Here is a 19,913-nt window from a genome sequence, read left to right as displayed (position 1 = left end):
TAAAGATATTACACTTTGTATATCTCACATGATTTGTTTATATAGTTTCTAACCCAGAAGCTCAACAAGAAAGACTGAAATAATTAAAGTCATATCTTAGGAACATTATACAGAAAGTATAACAGATAGAGGTTTTAACTTATTATTCCTATCACAATTACCAATTTAAAACTATATATCAGTGATATCCAAAAATAATTAAAAAGAACTTCAGACACAACTTTAAAAGCTACATTTAAAAATAAACAAATCATATTACCACGAAGACGACTCAAAAATCATATACTATCTTACATCAAACTGATAAAGCATAAAAATCTGATTAAAATTTCTTTTCCTGCACGAAACCAAATTGTTATATTTGTGGGAAAGGTTATATTACTTATAGTAAATATATTATAGGCCCTACCGAGGATAAAATATTTTTAATAAACTCTAGAGAAACATAAAAACTTGTGTTTAAAACTACATTTACGTAAATATCATGCCCAAAATGCATATAATTACCCACTAACATATTAATAAGTGTATTATGAAAATATATCATATTTTACAAGACAATTTTTTTCGTATTCTTGTGAAAAAAAAGAACATATTTTTTGAAAATTATCTTCTTAAATATAAATGTAAGACTGCATTAAATGTTGCATAGTTTAACCCAGAGAAGGAGACTAAAATGCATATAAAGCTTTAAGATAAAAAAGCGGGAATTTTTGTCGTTCTAGGCAGCTCTTATAAGGAAGTGTCTTACTTTGGAAACTGAGGAATATCTTTGAAGATATGAAACTGGTATTCATGATTTCATGTATCTGTGTCTTAGTTTATTTACTTTAAATTGATAATATTCTTTTTTAAATTTAAACATTTTTATTTTGTTTTATTTTATCTCATTACATATTTCTCTGAGTGAAACAGGTTTTGGTTCCTGGTATGTATATATATATATTAGACATAATGGACTCGAGAAGTTCTGTAAATCGGGTTATGAACAAGAGTTTTAAGTTAGGTTGATGATAAAGAGTATTATCCAAAGCCTTGAAAGACCATTGTGGAAATAAATTTCTAGAGTACATTTTATACTAACCACATCTTTAAGAACACAAGAGAAAGGCAAACAAAAGCATCCTTCAACAATAATGCTAAAAAAAAATGGAAAACTGTTAAGTGTCATTCAACTGTTTTAAAATCATTGTTTCTTTTAAAACTTGAACGTTATGCACGTGCTTATCAAATACAGACAATATTACAGTATTTATGCAATTGTATCTTTAAGTTGTTTTTAAATAATAGGATTATATTTCTAGTCATGATAGGCTGTCTGTGGCCTAGTAATTGGTGTAATGGTTTCCATTCGTTTGATACGTGATGTCGTTTAACACTCTCCTCACTTAAAGCTGTGGCGCGTCATAATACTGACATTCAATTCCGTTATTAGGACTTACAATGCTAGAAACCGGGATTCGATACCCTTGGTGGGCAGAGCACAGATAGCCCATTGTGTAGCTTTGTGCTTAGTTCCAAACAAACAAACAAATCCGTTATTCGGTTCAAAGAGCTGGACAAAGATCTTGTGGTGACGGGTGCTGCTGGTTGACTGTCTTCCATTTAGTCAGTATTTCAAAATTAAAAACGGCTATACATGAATCTTAGGGATCTTTGACCCGGCCGTTTAGCCCACGTGCTCATAAAGTGCCATTTAAGTTGAAACTTCCTATTTCTATTTTTCTACTCGCGATTTTCACCGAATCAGACATTTGAAACCTCGTGATTTTGTTTATTAATTCCCAAAACGCATCAGACTACCTCAAGTCTACAAGTGTGTATCTTTAAACACATATGATTGGATTTCTGGTGAACCTTCTTCCGTTGTATGACATAAGGTCTTCGGTTTTTCTTGCAACCTTTCCATTTTTGATTTTTTGTTACTTCTTATAAAGTTACCATCCGATCTAATTCTTTTTCCATTCTTGAATTTCTTATTTTACTTTTATGTAATTTATGCTCTTGTGTTTGGATTCTGAGCAAATGTAAGGAAGACCAGCAAAGTGCACAAGGGGTGATTGGCTCAAGCCTCTGCCTTCCTCATAGTCTCCTCTACCCACCCCGTAATAAAAAAAAAAAAGGCTTGACTTAGGATGCTTGAAAAGTACCCTTTTAATGTCATTTGCATATTACTGAAAATAGACACGAAACCTTCTTATTCAATCAAACAATTTTTATTTAATCGGTATTGTTGAACGTTTGAAAACACGTTCTTCACTACGATGAGGAAGTTTTTTTTTCCAGTTATTACTTGGAGCTTTCAACGTACAACATGAAACTTAATGTCACCAGGACGATTCTTCAAGCTGCAATAAGCGTCAGATTTTTTAATTGCATAAAAAATTACGATGAATTGTAAGCATGTCTAAAACACCCTTGGGTGATTTCTTATTAAATTGATTTAATCTCAGTTTCTTCTAAAACTCGTACACGTGTTTATGAAATGACAGATAATACTAATGTGTTTATAACGTTAAATTGTCATTAAATAAGCCCTCCAGTGGATCGGCGGTTAGCTAGAGGGCTGAAAACAATTAAATACTGTGTTTGATTCCTCGTAGTGAACACAACGCAGATAGCCCATTGTGTAGCTTTACAAACAACGTGGTTTTAAATATAAGGATTCTAGTCGTGATTTTCACTGAATTAGACATTGTAACCCTCATATCTTGAGTTCTTGCTATTTCGTAAACTGAAATCAAAATTTTGTCACAAATCAAAAACATTTTCATGTTCGTTGTTACTACACTAACTTGTTTTTACATAATAATTATTTGCACTAATATCTTTCAGAATGCTCGCTCAGAAAACTTACTGCAGGGAAAGAAAGGTACCCCAAGACCCGTATCAACAGTATTGCTAAAAAATGGAAGAATGATAAAAATATCATTTGAACTGTTACTGTTGTTCAATAATCTCTGTATATCTCTATTTACCATAGATGGCTTTCTTCCTTCATTACTCATAAAGATAGTTCAAAATGCACAGTTTGAAATAATCTTTTACTAGAACATAAACACTATAAGCAACTTTAGCTTCTTTTATTGGAAATAAGTATAACATAACTGAGTTTGAAGAGGTCACAGGTTAAATTGAACCACGGTTATTGCATATGATATGATTTGTAATTAAACAGTGAACATGGGTGAAACAGCTGTCTGTTATTTCTAGACTATAAGATTGGGGCTTGGATTTGTAACACACAGACTAAGGTGACATGGTAAAATTTCTCCCATTTTGTGTAGAGGGGCTGTATAACCCCTTGAATATATTTTCTTTTTACCCTAAATCAATTGTTTATCTGCTTAACGGCGTTCCTGTAAATTAACTTTCAGCGATTTTAACTTTGATCGAGAGATTAAGTTTTGTTTGTAATTAAGCACAAAGCTACACAGTGGGCTATCTGCGCTCTGCCCACCACGGGTATCGAAAACCGAATTCTAGCGTTGTAAGTCCGCAGACATAGCGCTGTGCCACTGGGGAGCCGATAGATTAAGACCATGACTTAATGAAACTAGATCTGCGATCAATCTTTTACTGAAATCCCACTATTAGATCTTACAAGAGTAGCCAAAGAGTTGGAGGTGGGTGCTAATGACTAAACTGCCTTCCATTTAGTCCATACTATTATATTACTGTGGTTTCGTGAGCTATTTTCTTAAATTACATAATGCACAGAAGGACACAAAATAATAACACGTAAAAAGCTGAGACTGTTCTATAACAGTCACAATTTTTCTGGCTCTCTAAGTATGTGCGAAAAGCCGTTAAAACGAGTTAACTATTAGTTAATAAAAATCGTTTGTTGGGTAGATGGAATCTTTCAAAAACATGGGGTCCGTAGGGAAAAATAATGATATAAGGGGTCCTTGGTGGTGAAAAGATTGGGAACCACTTCTTTAGTCTAACAGCTTCTGTTTAACTATGCACGAATATCCAAATCAATCTGTTCTTGAAATAAAACATTAACGAGCTATTTTTGAAACGTGTGACTAACACATCTTCACGGCCTAAAACAGGATATGTTTTAACAACATTTGGACATATTAGATTGTCGTATCTAGTTAAAAGGGTGAGAAAGAAAGCATACATTATCTTAAAGATGACAAATCACACTAAATCATCCAATACACGTTCCTTGTTTGCATCATAAATATATATCATGCAAAAACGTCTGTTTATAAAGGCGATGCTCAACCTTGACCTTCGAACTAACAGTGTAAACTTAAAATGACTAAGAGAAAAATGGACAAGACATATTGATTTACAACATCTACATTTCAAAGATTCTGCAGATGAATGCGTGACTTTTCTCTCTCTTATCTATTTTGATTGTATGTTTGTTTGAAGTTAAGCACAAAGCTACACAATAGGCTATCTGTGCTTTGCCCTCAACGGGTATCAAAACCCGGTTTTTAGCGTTGTAAGTCTGTAGACATATCGCTGTGCCACGGAGGGGGGAGTATCTATTTTGATAATAATTCTGTCAGAACTTCATTCTACTCATTTGTCTTCAATCTGCTTTAACAACTCTGCCTCTTGGCTGCAGCCTGTTTCTTTAGGTTCCTAACAGTCAACTAGTAAAATCTTTTAACTAATTTAGGTAATTAAATCAGGCCATCTTAATTTAGTTTCAGTTCAAAGGAAACAGCCTCCCAGTGGCTCCGCAGTAAGTCTGAGGGCTTATAACTCAGAAAATCACATTTCTATATGAGCGTTGGGTAGAGCACAGATAGCCTAATGTATAGTTTTGTGCTTAAAATCAAACAAAATCGCAAGAAAGAGGTTCAGCTGCTGAATACGTTCTTTTATTGTTCCAAATTCACACATTAATACAGCCTTTCAATAAGAAACGTTTCGACTAGAACTGATAATTTTGATATATATGTACTTTTACCTTTTAACAAAAAATGGCCACAAAGCTCTTTATATTTATTTAGATCACAAAATGACACTCGGGGACTGTAAACTCTATCTTTTCGTCAGGCTTTAAAACGGACCCGTCATATCTCATTTATTTCCTCCTTATCTAAATCCTTGAAATAGTTTATACTGTTGCAAAACCTCTCACTTCTAAATCACTCTTTTTTTGACAACTCTATTGAAATAATACGTGATACCACTAGAAGGTAGTTTAATTCACGAGTTAAGTCTGTAGCTTAATCATCAACACATTACTTTTTGAATTGACCTTGTAGACGTATGGTGTTTAAGTTTTCTTTTACACGTCGTAGTGAATCTATATTTACAAGTATTAAGAAAAAAATTATTGCTAAATAAAAAAGCTGTGTAGGGCTGGCTACTGAATTTGAAAAAATGAACCAAACAAGATAGGGATGGAAGTGGACATATCACTTGATCCGGCTAATGATCACATAGCAGACCTAAGCCGACTCGACTTTATAAGAAAAATAAAATCCCTACATTAGTGATTTCCCCACTTTGTCTACCGAAAGCTTGGTGTTTGAATAGAATCTCAGCTTTCATCATTATACCTTTCCTTTAGTTAATTTTAGAATACTACTTTTATGACTATTTTATAACAAAGTAACTTTCTTACGATTGGAAATTCTGGTTGTATTTGTTTTGCCAGTCAGGAAACCAGTAATGTAGGGATTTTATTCTCCATATAAAGTCTAGACGGCTTAGTCTGTTATGTGATCATTAGCGGGATCAAATGATATGTCCACTTCCATCCCTACGTATCTTGTTTGGTCCCTTGTTTTTCAAGTTCAATAGCCAGCCCTATATAGGTATTTTTCCCCCTCTTAATACTTGTTTGTTTATTTTTTTGTAAGATGGCACACGTGGGTTATAGAGTGTATTCTAAAGCGTTATAAATGTTTGCATAGAATAATAATAAAATAGGTAGTCAAAGATCGTGAAGACTGATTTGCTCTATCAAATTATGACAAAATTACAGTTACTAGAATTAGGTAGGGCTAGGCCTGTTGAAGAAAAATGATGATGAACGAAAATAAGAAATCTAGGTTTTGGCTGTTGCTGGTTTTCGACCTTCGGACGCTCAGGATAGCTGAAAAGCGGCATATACACGGGAGATAGAGCGACTGTGCCAGGTAGGTCTTCATATCTAGCTCCTAATAGCCTGTAGAGAAGAAAATCCAGATGAATTTACATCAGTCTTGATACATTTTCAAAGTACAGTTGCTAAATATAATGAAAATCCAGATGACTTTTGTATTGCTTTAATACGGGCGTCCGTGCCATAGAAAGTACTAACGCACTCTCCGATAAAGGGTTTGAAGATTATGTAGTATTTATGCTACTAATATATTCTTCTGAATTATTCAGCACACAAGGTGTTTAAAATGGATATAAAATCGCTATAACTCAGTGATAAGTGATTAATCGAATGATGGAATGAGCTTCATATTTAGTTTTAGTATCTTGTAGATACATTATGAAAATTTTATAACAAGTTCTACCAGACAAATTACCCACTTCTACATTATCTTAGCATAAACATACAAATCTTCATTACTTTGTACTTTATTACTTAAAAATTCCGATAAAGATAATTTTTCTAAAGGAAAATATGACTCTAAATTTGATTTTCATTGCGCCCAGAAAATGGCTAACAAAACAGAAAATCCGTTCTTTTTATCCTTTTATCTTTCAGTTTATTTAAATATGCATAGAAGCGCAAGCAAGGAACAAGGTTCCGTGTACTGCAAGGCCAATAAACTATTTCTTGCATATTGTTTCGTCTCTGTTCGTTAGTTAATTTCCGTAAAAATTATTTCGGAAGAAACTTTACCGATAAAAGTCCTTTCTTAAATATAACTGGTTTATTCTTTCTGAATATAACTTTGAGATACACTTAATTTCAACAGTCGCGCTATTACAAACGCTACGAATGCTTACAATTCTCAACGAACATCTCACGTAGTTGACTCAACAATACTCAGTTCAATTACACATTACCTCACGCTGCTTCTTGGCCGGTCTTATATATACAAGACTACCTTAATCTAGTAGTCTCCCGACATTTCATGAAGTTCGAGAAGGAAGTGGCGTGATACAAGCGTCACGTGACCTGCGTTGTCGTAACAATATTAAAACAGATTCTATTTACAGTGGTGAACAATAACGGAAGTATGTTTAGCATAAAGTGAGTAAACGAATATTAAATTCCCATAGGTAATTTATTTGTGTCATTAGCTGGACCTTATTAAAATCTCGGTTTGTTGAAGGCTGTACATGTGGCCTACCACGAATTCTTTGTCTCACATTTCAACACTGCTACAGGAAGTTCGTATTCACGTTCATAATTTTACACAGAAGTGTTCCTGTTACTTATAATCTTATTAGTTTGAATGAGCCGAAACAAAAAAATCAATAATTAAGGCTCAGCACCAGCTCCTCTCTCTTGGAAATGGCAGTGGAGTGTTTGTGGAGGCCACCATACAATGACAACTAGATTTCTTGTCAGGATGGGCTCCAGCTCCTCTCTCTTGGGGCGGGGAGTTTTTGTGGGAGCTGCCATATTTTATGATTAGTAATATTGTTACGACAGCGGAGGTCACGTAACCCTAGTAACAAGTCATGCGCTTCTAGAAAATTCATGTCCCTTCTTGAAGCCTTGAGAGGTTACTAGATGTACGGTTTTCTTATATATAAGACCGGTAAGAAGTGACGGCAAGAGGGTAATTGAACTGCAGACAGAGAGACGGACAGTTGAGTCGAGCACGTGAGTCGTTCGTTGTGAATTATAGCGTTTGTTATAGCGTGACTGTGGAAATTAAGTGTATTGCAAAGTTGTATTCAGAAAGAATAAACCAGTTTTATTAAGAAAGGACTTGTATCGCTAAAGTTTCTTCGGAAAGAAATTATACGGAAAATTAACTAACGACCAGAGACGTAACAATATTATTTTTTAACCCACTAGAGAATTAACTTGGGTGGATCAAAGTGAAATTTTGAGTTGCACGGCTCACTCCAGCACACACACACCCAGCTCTGGCTTGTTTCTTGTTTTGCATCTTCAACGAAAATACACGCATCCCATTGACATTTGAAGATTAACCCTTGTCCGTGTATATATACACACACCTTCTGTGGAGATAACAGTTACTGGTTGGTAATAAACTATGAATGATTTGGGTGACGGCATCCTACAAACCCAAAGATGAGCGTTTTTATTTACTTCCCTTACAACTAGAAAGACACGCATAAGTTGCTACAACCTTAATTTAGATACCAGCAGTTGCGACAGTCAATTTACCTATGCCGCAATCAGTAGTTGTATCAGCGGCCCTGTATCAAGATGATTAGATATAACGAGTTTAATTCTTTTCGTTTCATAGTTCAGACGGTCAGTTTATTTTCGTTTAGTATTTCATCAACCCGAGCGACTACAAGGGGAGATGTGCCACTTTTTTAAGGACAAGGTCGTGAGTATTAAAGTAGCCTAACTTTAACCATGTCATGACAACGCGATCACTGTTGTAGTATGAACATCAGGTTATTATTATTTTAATCCCCATTTTCTCCTCCCTCCACCCCTACTACTTTCCTTTTTTACACAACCGTGCTCGGACAGAACCTTGACAGACGATGAGTGACTAATTGAATTTCTCCGTAATCCAGCTATATACTAATTACCGTTAATTTCAAAAGTTTATTTTCTTATCTGAGAGATCTCATATTATCGCACTCCTCCACTATGGGTCGTTTCCTGTCTTTTCTATTGGTCTAATTATTAACGTGACCGGTTCGCTTCCTCAAATATGTTTACTTTTACATGTGGCGCGTGGCCTTGTATTAAAGCCCGTTTGTCTCATCTCGACAGGAATTTCGGGAAAGTCGGTTCACGTGACCCAACTTCAAAGAATTGGTCCAGCTTTCCTCGACAGACCAGTTGAAACCAAATAGGTGTAAGAAAGAATCGGTAATTCCTGAGGCCCCTAAGTAAGAACTTATCTTTGCGTTCACACACTTGTTATTCAAGCTTGAGCTAAGGCCGTAAATGTTGCAATATTCTTATTGCTGTGTTGCCATGATGTGAAAAAAATCGACTTTTCACGAGAATACTAACGACGAAAACTTTTCCCGTATGAAACAACAGCATAAGAAGTAGCGCCTCAAAAAATAAGTAATTAGTAAATAGGGCATCCGTTTGAAAAGAATTTATAAATACACGTTGTTCAGAAATTCAAAATACATTTAATTTACAATTTTAAACTGCTATTTTTCTTCAGACCCTGTCCTTAAAGTATTTATGATGTTTGTACATATCACGAGTCAAGTGTGATACCTAAAAAGTTGATACAATGAGTTGCAGAACTGTTGTTGATGTTCAAAATAGTGACTCCAAACAAAACACACGTTTCACAATGCAAATTTTTACAAGACGAAGCAGCCACATCATGAATTACAAATATTCGGTCATGAATGAGCACTTATCAGATCAGAACTATCTGATAACATCAAATATCTATACTATTATTCTGCTTGTTTGTATGTACGACCGTTACGCTTTCTCACCGAGAACTTGCTGCATAAGCATGCGTAGTTGGAATGAGAACTTGCTGCATAAGCATGCGTAGTTGGAATGTTTCCCCAAGAAAAACCGCGCATGCGCATTATTCACTCGACTACAAACACTCTGCCTGCGGCAGAGAGCTGCAAAGCTCAGTGAGCAAGTTGCTACAATTGCTGTATGAAACAAGAAGTAACAACAAAAGGGGAATGTAAATATACTTTACTAACTATTTTGTACAACAGAATATTAAAACTTATCAAAGTCTTTTAAAAAAAGGTTTGACGTTAGGTCGTAGAATAACATTATAAGTTTATTTATCGATAGCATTAAGTACAGTAAAGTTTAGTCCTAACTAAACTAAAGTAAAAAATAAATAAAATTACACAGGTTACAGTGTTAATTTATCTATTTATCGAACTTAGGCCCAACACAAGTTAAAGTTTTATAAAGTACGGCCTATATACAAGTGGATTTACACAATTCGTTCGTATTGTGCTAGAAATGTTATATTTAAAGTAGTACTGTCACGATAAAGATACTAATTTGGCCGGAAATGTTTTGCGGGTCTCTGCTAGTATCTCAATATTACCCATGACAGTGCATCTATTAAATATTTTCTAGATAATCTGTATTTGTTCTTGCAAACTTCTCTTACCAATATTTGGTTGAATTATTAAAGAAATAAGACCAGTTATCACCACTTCTCCATCTTCAATTTTAGTACTTGTGTAAGTTTAAGAAACTGGGCTAAAACGAATTTGTTGATGATAATATATATAGCTGACGATATAATTTTATAATATGGATTTTCTGAAACTGCATTTTTATACTTATGTTAATAATCTTCTCATATGTATTAAATGAAACCAGGGATGGACTCCTACATGAATAAATGAATGGACTGTATAAAGTTACACAAGGCGGGGATAAAATAGTAAAAATTCAAATCCTCCAAAACTACTATTTAAAATAGATAACAGGACAGATAGGAGTATCAAAAATGACGTTTCCTCAAACATTGGGTGAACGGTGTCCACCGGTGAGTCTAACATTTGAGTGAATCTATATTTTCAACGTTGAGTAATAGAGGTATTGACACTGTGAATTTTGAGAGATGTATGAGTGAAAGTAAAGAAGAATTTGTAATAATATGCCAACGACACTACATTTGCCATATTGATTGCTGACGAAGCCTTCCGCCCAAACCCATGGGTTTGCATGATGCTAAACCACCCTCTCCTATAACGCTATATGGCTATGGTGTGATGCTGAACCACCACTCTTATAGAGTTGTATGCGTTTAGCATGATGCTCGCTTACTCTAATCTATAGAGCTGTATGCGTTTAGCATGATGCTCGATTATTCTAATCTATAGAGCTGTATGCGTTTAGCATGATGCTCGATTATTCTAATCTATAGAGTTGTGTGCGTTTAGCATGATGCTCGTTTACTCTAATCTATAGAGCTGTATGCGTTTAGCATGATGCTCGATTATTCTAATCTATAGAGCTGTATGCGTTTAGCATGATGCTCGCTTACTCTAATCTATAGAGCTGTATGCGTTTAGCATGATGCTCGATTATTCTAATCTATAGAGCTGTATGCGTTTAGCATGATGCTCGATTATTCTAATCTATAGAGCTGTGTGGCTTTAGCATGATGCTGACTACAATAATTTCGGAAGCTTATAAATAAGTTGACTTTTTCTCTTTCAGGCTAAAAGTAAAAAATCATTTTGTAACTTATATATATATAATTGAAGCAGGTCCGTAATATCATTGATGTTAGCCTTTAGGATATACATTTTAATCGATGTCAAGATCACTACAAAACGACTGTTACTTTGAGGAATGAGCATGTTATTACGTTCCTAAGAGATTAAAATCTGTGAATTGGTAACCAAGTATACAAAACACACACACACACAAACATATTGTTCCATAGCTATAAACACACCCATACACTCGTTGTACAGTATATGTAAACACACACACATATTATGCCATATCTGTAAACAAACACACACATTCATTGTACCATATATGTAAACACACCCACATTATACCGTATCTGTAAACATAAAATGGGGGAAATATTCTCAATTTGCCAGAAAATTAAACATACTACATAAATGGCATAAAAGGGTCATGCGTCAGTTTTTAAACGTTAAAGTGAGGGTATTTACGAGCCCCACGTTTAGGCATGTTCTCTCTTCGACAATACAAAACTAAGTAAGTGTCCTTGCCAGAACTGATAAACCTGAAACGCAAAAACGCACATGAACAAAGTAAACGGAATGCATAACACTTGACACGCCCTTAAAAAAACTACAACAGACGCATTCCTTGGCTTCAAGGTTAAGTTTTTCTGTAAATTTCACTGGCGTTCAGTAACACTTGACTATGAGTAGAATATATTTTACATAAATAGTTCGGATAAAACTGGAAGTTGGTGATAACAAGATCAATATAAGTGATACAACCGATTTGCAATACTTTACTCCAATGATATGTATACTACTCTGATGTAAAATGGGGAAAAAATTACCTTGTTGCATTAGATCAACATACAGCCACATTCTAGTAAGAATATGATTTCATTTTACATGCAACAACTCATCATGACACTTTGCCATTGTTATAAATATAAATAGTGTTGATATAATAATGAAACGTCCAATAATAATAGTAAACACGACAAATTATGAAGAAACCATATCAACAAAGAATATAGTTCGTGTTTCTATAATGTTCTTCACAAATCTTTTAGCGTCATTAACTTGGAGACACGCCATAATTTATATCAAGTGTCTAGGTATTATTTTTCAAAAAGTAGTTAATTTCATAGACCATTACAGACAGCAAAATTGGTGTAATTAAATTAGAAAAATAACAATTCTTAATTTTGATAAAATATCATATAAATGTTTGAATAATTTGTTGTCGTTTTTATGTGTCATTTTTTACTGTATGGAACAACCGTGACCAGTATGTCTTATTATTTAACTTCGATTATTTTCTCTAAGAAAAATGCTTTTCGAAAATAAGTTGGTGCATTAACGTAATAGTTTACATGTAATTCACTAGATGGCTAACAATTCTGTGCGCATGAATCGACACTATTATACCGTGATGTATGATACGAACTTGGTTCTTGCACTGGGATATATATATTTAAAAAATATATAATAAAAATAGAAAGAGAGACGCAGAAAAGTTTAGTATAATCAGGTTTATGATATATTTTGAAATGTTAATATAATAATCAATTCTAACTGCTAGGTACGCATGTTTTATCTCCAATTTCTCAAAATCCAATGTAGGTGAATGAGTCACCAAACAATGGGGCATCACCTGTTTTCATGTATTTAGAAAAACTCGTGAAGCGTACTTTTCGAACACTTGTTTCTCGTTTGTTTTCGATATTTTAATAAAAAAGAGAAACACGCAGTTTACTCAGCACAGACATCTGCAACAAAGTATGTATAAGGTGAATAAAACATAACATTATTCTAAGGACCGATTAGCGAAAGCAAAGGAGAATATGTTATAATACTTCAACCACACTGCATCTGTCGTATCTGATGCCGAAGAGACCTTTAGCCTAATACCAAGATTCAACAGGCTGACTGAGATATGGAAGACATAGTAGTGGTCTATATATATATATATATATCCATGAACACAACTGTTATGATGTTGACCAAATTAAACAAGTGAATTGCAATCATTATATGCTTTGTTTTATTTTTTCAAGTAATTTACAATCCAGACTTTTAGAAAAAGAATTAAGAACACAACATTATTTTTTCAATTTTTAATATTTAACGCTGATTAATTATTTATTTATTTCTATTTGTTAACTTTCATGATGTGGTATAAACAATACAACGTAAAAACGTGTGTTTATTCAGATCTCGAGCGTTATTTGTATATGAAAAAAAAAACCCCTTAGGTATAGGTACCTTTTTCCCAGCGTAAATTTTGCCACTAGGCCACACCTTGAAGAAGTGAAATTTGATGTAGAGATCTAGTTTTTTACGTTATTTTGTGTAAATAGTTGCGTTTTTTTACGATGGTTGAGAAACAAAACGCAATATATATAATATTTTTGACTCTGATACAAGTAATACTATGCTTAGCAGATACATGTAAATAAGAAGACCGTTTCAATAACGTGCGTTTTTGAAGTCAGAGGAACTTACTGTTTAAACTAGTTCTATAATCAAGTTTATTAAATATGTAAGGGTTTTTCAAGTACAGAAAGTAATGTAATCGTGCATGCTATGCCCGTTCTTTCTACATGGGGCTGAGCATATTTAGAAGATAGCCTGTTCGGAGTAGAATCCGGCGGTTCGTGATTCGAGGCTCTTTGCCGCAAACACGAGCTGCGAACTTTGGAGCCGTGAATGCGCTATGAGAGTGAGATCACATCTGACAAGAGTAATCCAAGAGGTGACAGTAGTTACTTTTAGTTATCTACTTTCTCTCTTATCTGTCAGTTAGAAATTAGGTATAGCTTTGTGGAGACAGCCTTTTATTTAGCATTGGATGGAGATTCTGAAAGAAACCAACAAATCTCTTAACGTGGTAAATAGTTTCCCCAGAAAAAATCGATTGGTTACAGTCATCATGCGCAAGAAAAATTATTCATGAGTTGTGGCATTTTCCAAATGAGTTAATATTTACAAAACGTCTCTGTCTTGCTAAGAACTTCTAATTAGAAGTAAATTAACTTAAAAGTATCTGGAATTTTCAAAACCTGAACAACGTCTTGCGAAATACATAGGCTAAATGGCCAGATCAGAGACTCCCAAGTTTCAGACACAGTGGTCCCTGACTAGAGATAAGGCAACCAGTTAACAGCACTGTCAGTCTATACAGCTACTTAACCGAATAGGAAGATTGGTTGTCATTGCTGTGATACTCCCACAGTTGAAATTGTTGAGCATATTTGTAACATATTGCGGATTCGAACCTTGGACCTTCTGACCCGCATCCCGCACACCAACCACTAAGTCAGGCCTGACCCAATTTAAGAATAACGCTTATAAAAAAACAGTTTAACAAACTGACAAGAAGAACTTAATGCTATAGATCAGTATATTAGAAAACAAACATAATATGATTAAATTGTATTGAATCACAAGATGGGTATCCCATCGTTGACAATATTTTCGGATTTAATCTACTAATATCTTACGTGGTTTGACCAACTTAGCCCTAAACCTACACATGAAACCATCAATATCAAATATAAGTTCAAGAAGTGTAATTACAATTCAAAAGAATGTGTTAGACATTAGAGCCAATAAGATTAATGAAACTAAATATAGACATAAACTAAATAAATATTGTTAAGCTTAATTCGAAAGTTAATCTAGAATCACAGAGATTTTAAGCATATAAATCCTAACATACAAAAATAAGTGTATGAGCGTTTGAATTTTCTTTTTTATAATTTCGTTAAATAAATTAACTGAAACGGAATTCTGCAGAAATTCATAAATAATTTGAAATGTTTTAAGTTTCTACTTAACCAGAAAGCCGTATGTGTAAACTCGACCTATATATCAGATTCATGCAGATACTTTGGTTCTCTTGTTCCCTATACGCATCCCAGATCATGTACAGGTAGGTACACGGAACATGCATTACACGCACCTGTTTCCTCTATTTATGAGAAAAAACTGCAACGTCAAATATGCCACTTTTACAGAATTTTGTAACAGAACATATAGAATACGATAACACCTAATGCGAAACGAGAACGGAAAGTACCATCGATTATGTAGATATATATCATATATGAAACAGGCTAGTAGATTTAATGTTACCATATTTTTAAATGCATGTGTGAATTACGCCCTCGAGCACGTGTCGGTATAGCACGCGGCAGTCTTTCAAAAACTGGCGCTTGTCATTTAGTGGAAACAAAAACTATTACGTAGGAACTCCAGGTAGACATCCTGGTTTCCTACATTTTGCACACTCAATGGTTTGCGTTCCTATAACAACGTTAAATATTTTGATCGGATCGATGAGATGAAGCCGTTGCTAAACATAGGAATAGCGTTCCCGAAATATCGTCTAGGTCTGCGTATTTACTTGTCAAGCTTCGATTAACTTGGCAACGCATCAAAATATTTGTCGGTTGCTTTCCATCTTTCGCAAAAATTCATAGAAATTTTCTCCGCATAACGAAAAATGTCTTGAACAAAGTAACGTCAAATAGGTTGACGAGTTTTTCCAAGAAGAGAAATGAAATAAGTAGGCTAGTTTGCAAAAAAGAAAAAAAAATTATGTTTCTGTGCAATATGTTTTGTGTAATCTTTAAGCGACGCTGACAAGTGCTTTTTATCTATTTATTGCCAGCAAAACGATACGTGTGTTATCATCTCTAGATTTGGATAGATACTTTATTCACTGACAACAACATGTATCCAACGTTTCTGAATGTTTTGTAACGTTTCGTATACATATTCTGTTCGTACATGACTAATTTTTAGCGCTATTAGTCTGGTTGATTGACTAACAAAAGACTTTATTGTTCATCTATCTAAGTATTCTCAAACGTTTGTTTTTTCTGAGAATTAAGTTATGATATGAAGTTGTTTCACAGTCAAATGCTACTATATACGGCAGTAGGGTCGAGAGTTCGAATCCCGTTCCACCAAACATGCTCGCCCTCTCAGCTCCGGGTGCGTTATAATTCGACGGTCAATCCCACTATTCGTTGGTAAAAGAGTAGCCCAAGTGTTGGCGGTGGGTGGTGATGACTAATTGCTTTCTCTCTTGTCTTACACTGCTAAATTAAGGACGGCTAGCGCAGATAGTCCCCGTGTAGCTTTGCCCCATCTGAAAACGAGAGTAGTTGAAAGAACTGTGAAACACATTATTCTCCAACTTTAGATAGCCCCCGCGTAGCTTTGCCCCATCTGAAAACGAGAGTAGTTGAAAGAACTGTGACACGCATTGTTCTCCAACTTTCTGTTAAATGGGTATTATCGGCAACCGAAAAAAGATTAGCCAAAAGTGGATCCCTTTTCTTCACGCACAGGTCTTTTTCAATCTTCAGAGAATTAACATGTATTTATCCACTGTGAAAGAACAGTGGCAATGATTTATATATATATATATATATGTATACTAGCTTCACAGGCAAGTTATGCTGAATTGCATAAATTCTTATGAGATATGCAAGATGATGTTATTTTTCAGGGCTATTGTGGTGTGAAGTGAGTTTCAAGCACGTTTACTCTCCCTATTTGTAGCCTTAACATAGAGGTCGGCAACCCAAATAACAAGAAATAATTATTTTTTTTCCAAATTCGGTAAAAAACGCAATGCATGAAACTCTTATTTCAATAATTGGACAGTGAGAGGGTTAGAAAGCCACATGCGGCTCTGGAGCCACAGGTTGCCGACCCCTGCCTCAGCAGCTCTTCAATAACAAACTCCGATTGCTCACACATGGTAGTAGAGTATATCACCGAAAATGAAAATAAAAATAAGCAAATCACAAAATCCAACAAAACAGAGCATGCGATACGTTGTTGACGTTGATCTTATGCGCATGCACTGGCTGTAATGCTATTTTAACGCAGCATAACATGAGCCGTTTTTCTAACAGGTGGCTGTGACGTCATTTCAGAAAACGGGGTACTGCTGGAAGTGCAAGGCTAGGCATGCAGAATTCGTGTGGCATGACATGATTGAGACTATTCATGCAGAGCTCTCGCGACATGAGATTAGAACACTGCCGCAGCACAAAGAAATGCACAGTAAACAAACGGTAAAATAATAACAATAATAAATATAAAAGACACATTTCGTTGTATAATTTTATCGCCACATTGCTAGTTTCTGATTGTTCATGCAGTGAAAGTTAAAAAATATTATATAATAATATGTCAATCACACTCTATCTGCCATATCCAGTGCCGATGAGACTCTTCGCTCACAACCAGGGTTCATTCAGCCGGCTGGGATAGAACAGACATAACAGCGGTGTGGGCGCCACTTATATCACCAGTTTCATGAACAACAACTGTTATTGTGTGAACTAGATAAATTAAGTGAATTATTATTTATTATAATTTTTTTAAGTTTTACAAATCAGATTCAGGGTAAGGATTAATAACAAATTGTATTGTGTTAACCCAAATAAACTATTCATGAAAACAAATCATTTAGTTACAAATTCTAAGCACCAAACTGAGAATACAGATCCGTTTGAACCATTAGATACTCATCCTATAGATGTAAACACATTTATATCTTCATGTAGATTTCAATATGTTTCTTTCCTTGACACTTCTTGTAAAATTCAAGGAATATGCTGAGATGAACAGGGACTTCTGTATGCTCTTCGACCCTTCTCATGTGAGAAAATTCCTTGCCACATCCATTATGAATATAGGAATTTACATATACACGGTTTATTCACAATAGCCCTATATGCGTACAGTTGCAGCTTTCAATGCAACAGGAACAAGTGAGCTGATGGATATAAATGACTCATGTGCTGTATATTTGTGTATATAAACGTGAAGTACCCCAAATAAGTCTATGGCAAACCTACCCACACTCAAGAGTACCTTCACTTTACACCCACAGAAGTTTACAGAAAACCTACCCACACTCACCAGTACCTTCCCAAAAGTCTAAAGGAAACCTACCTACAGTACATTCACCAGTACCGCCACAGAAGTCTACAGGAAACCTACTTACAACCATCAGTACCTCCCCAAAAGTTTATAGAAAACCCGCCCACATACACCGATAACCAGTACCCCCAAATAAGTCTACGGCAAACCTACCCATACTCACCAGTACCTCTACTTTAGATCCAACCCTCCTAACTCCATAAAAAAATCAGAAATTTCAAGAAAAAATATCAACTCACACAATATAATACAAACCAAAATCAGCCATATTTCTCTCGTTTGTACCAAATATGGACTAAAAGATCAGAAGGATTTGCAACATATTTAACATCAGATTAACATTCAAAACTGGAAAACTCTCGAAGACATATTATTATCTGTTAAATAGCTCAAGAACCCCCCTAAGAAACAACAACAAAACACAGAAAGTGTACAGTATTCCCTGTAGAACAAAAAAGTAATGGGGATCCAAGGAAGGTGTATAGTATTTCCTGTCGAACAAAGAAAGCAATGGGGATCCAAGGAAATGTGTACTGTATTCCATGTAGAACAAGAAAGTAATGGGGATTCGAGGAAGGTGTATAGTATTTCCTGCCGAACAAAGAAAGCAATGGGGATTCAAAGAAATATATACTGTATTCCCTGTAGAACAAGAAAGTAATGGGGATTCAAGGAAGGTGTGGGACGGAACAAGTCAAGTGTAATAACACGCGATATAGGTATTAACGGTATTATTAATAAATGTCATTTTCCTGTATCTTATAGCCTAAAGTAAGGAAGGGCGAGCCCTCAGGATAGCGACAACATGATGCACATTTCCCGGATAAAAAAAAGGTCACAAATGCCAGCGAACACAGGAATGCACATATAACACTTTTCGTCGACACTATGGAAAAGTGTGAGGATGATCATGCACAGACACAGTTTATTAAAGTTTATCACTATATGTACAACACAAAAACTTTGACGTCACCGACGAGGATGATGCTGGTCAAGGTCAGTAGAGGAAGTTGGCTTCAGTATAGGTGCAATACAAAAGTAGGGGTTCTGATTTTCGGATGAAATGTTTTTCTAAAATCGGATAGAATTTTTTTTAAATAAAAAAGGGGAAAAATTACGTGATTTTTTTATGCCTAATCAAAAAGACTAAATATTAGGGTTGCAAGTGAAATGTATTCAGAAAAATATATAAACAATTCTTAAACAAAAATAAAGTGTAACTGACTACTCTCTTAGTATGAAAAAAATTACAAGTTGGGTACAAAAAAAGTAAACTGATCTGATTTTGTCAACAGTTTGCAATGCCTTTAGTTAAAAGAAAAACAATTCTTAAACACCAACCAAGTATTTTCAGATGGGCACTTTCTCAGTCTGAAAAAAGTACAACTAATTAAAAGTTTTCAGAGAAAATAATTCTGGTGTTGTTTTTGGTTGGTTAATAAAACAAGCATAAAAAACAGTTTACTATAGTAAGTTGGTTACGGCTGTACGTTAACATATATCATGTTAATTAATGTCACTTTTTTTAGATGAAAAACCCGAACAACTTATATATCAAAACAAAACATTCATTAAATGAAATAGTCTCCATTCTTATCGACGATGCTTTTCATCCTTCAATCAGGTTGTTAATGCCCTGATTAAAGAAATAATTTGACTTTCAAGCAAAACACATGTCGATGTCCTCTTTAACACCT

Source organism: Limulus polyphemus, unplaced genomic scaffold, assembly GCF_000517525.1.
Source record: "Limulus polyphemus unplaced genomic scaffold, Limulus_polyphemus-2.1.2 Scaffold1470, whole genome shotgun sequence".
NCBI classification, from domain to species: domain Eukaryota; kingdom Metazoa; phylum Arthropoda; class Merostomata; order Xiphosura; family Limulidae; genus Limulus; species Limulus polyphemus.
This window is presented reverse-complemented; position numbering follows the sequence as displayed.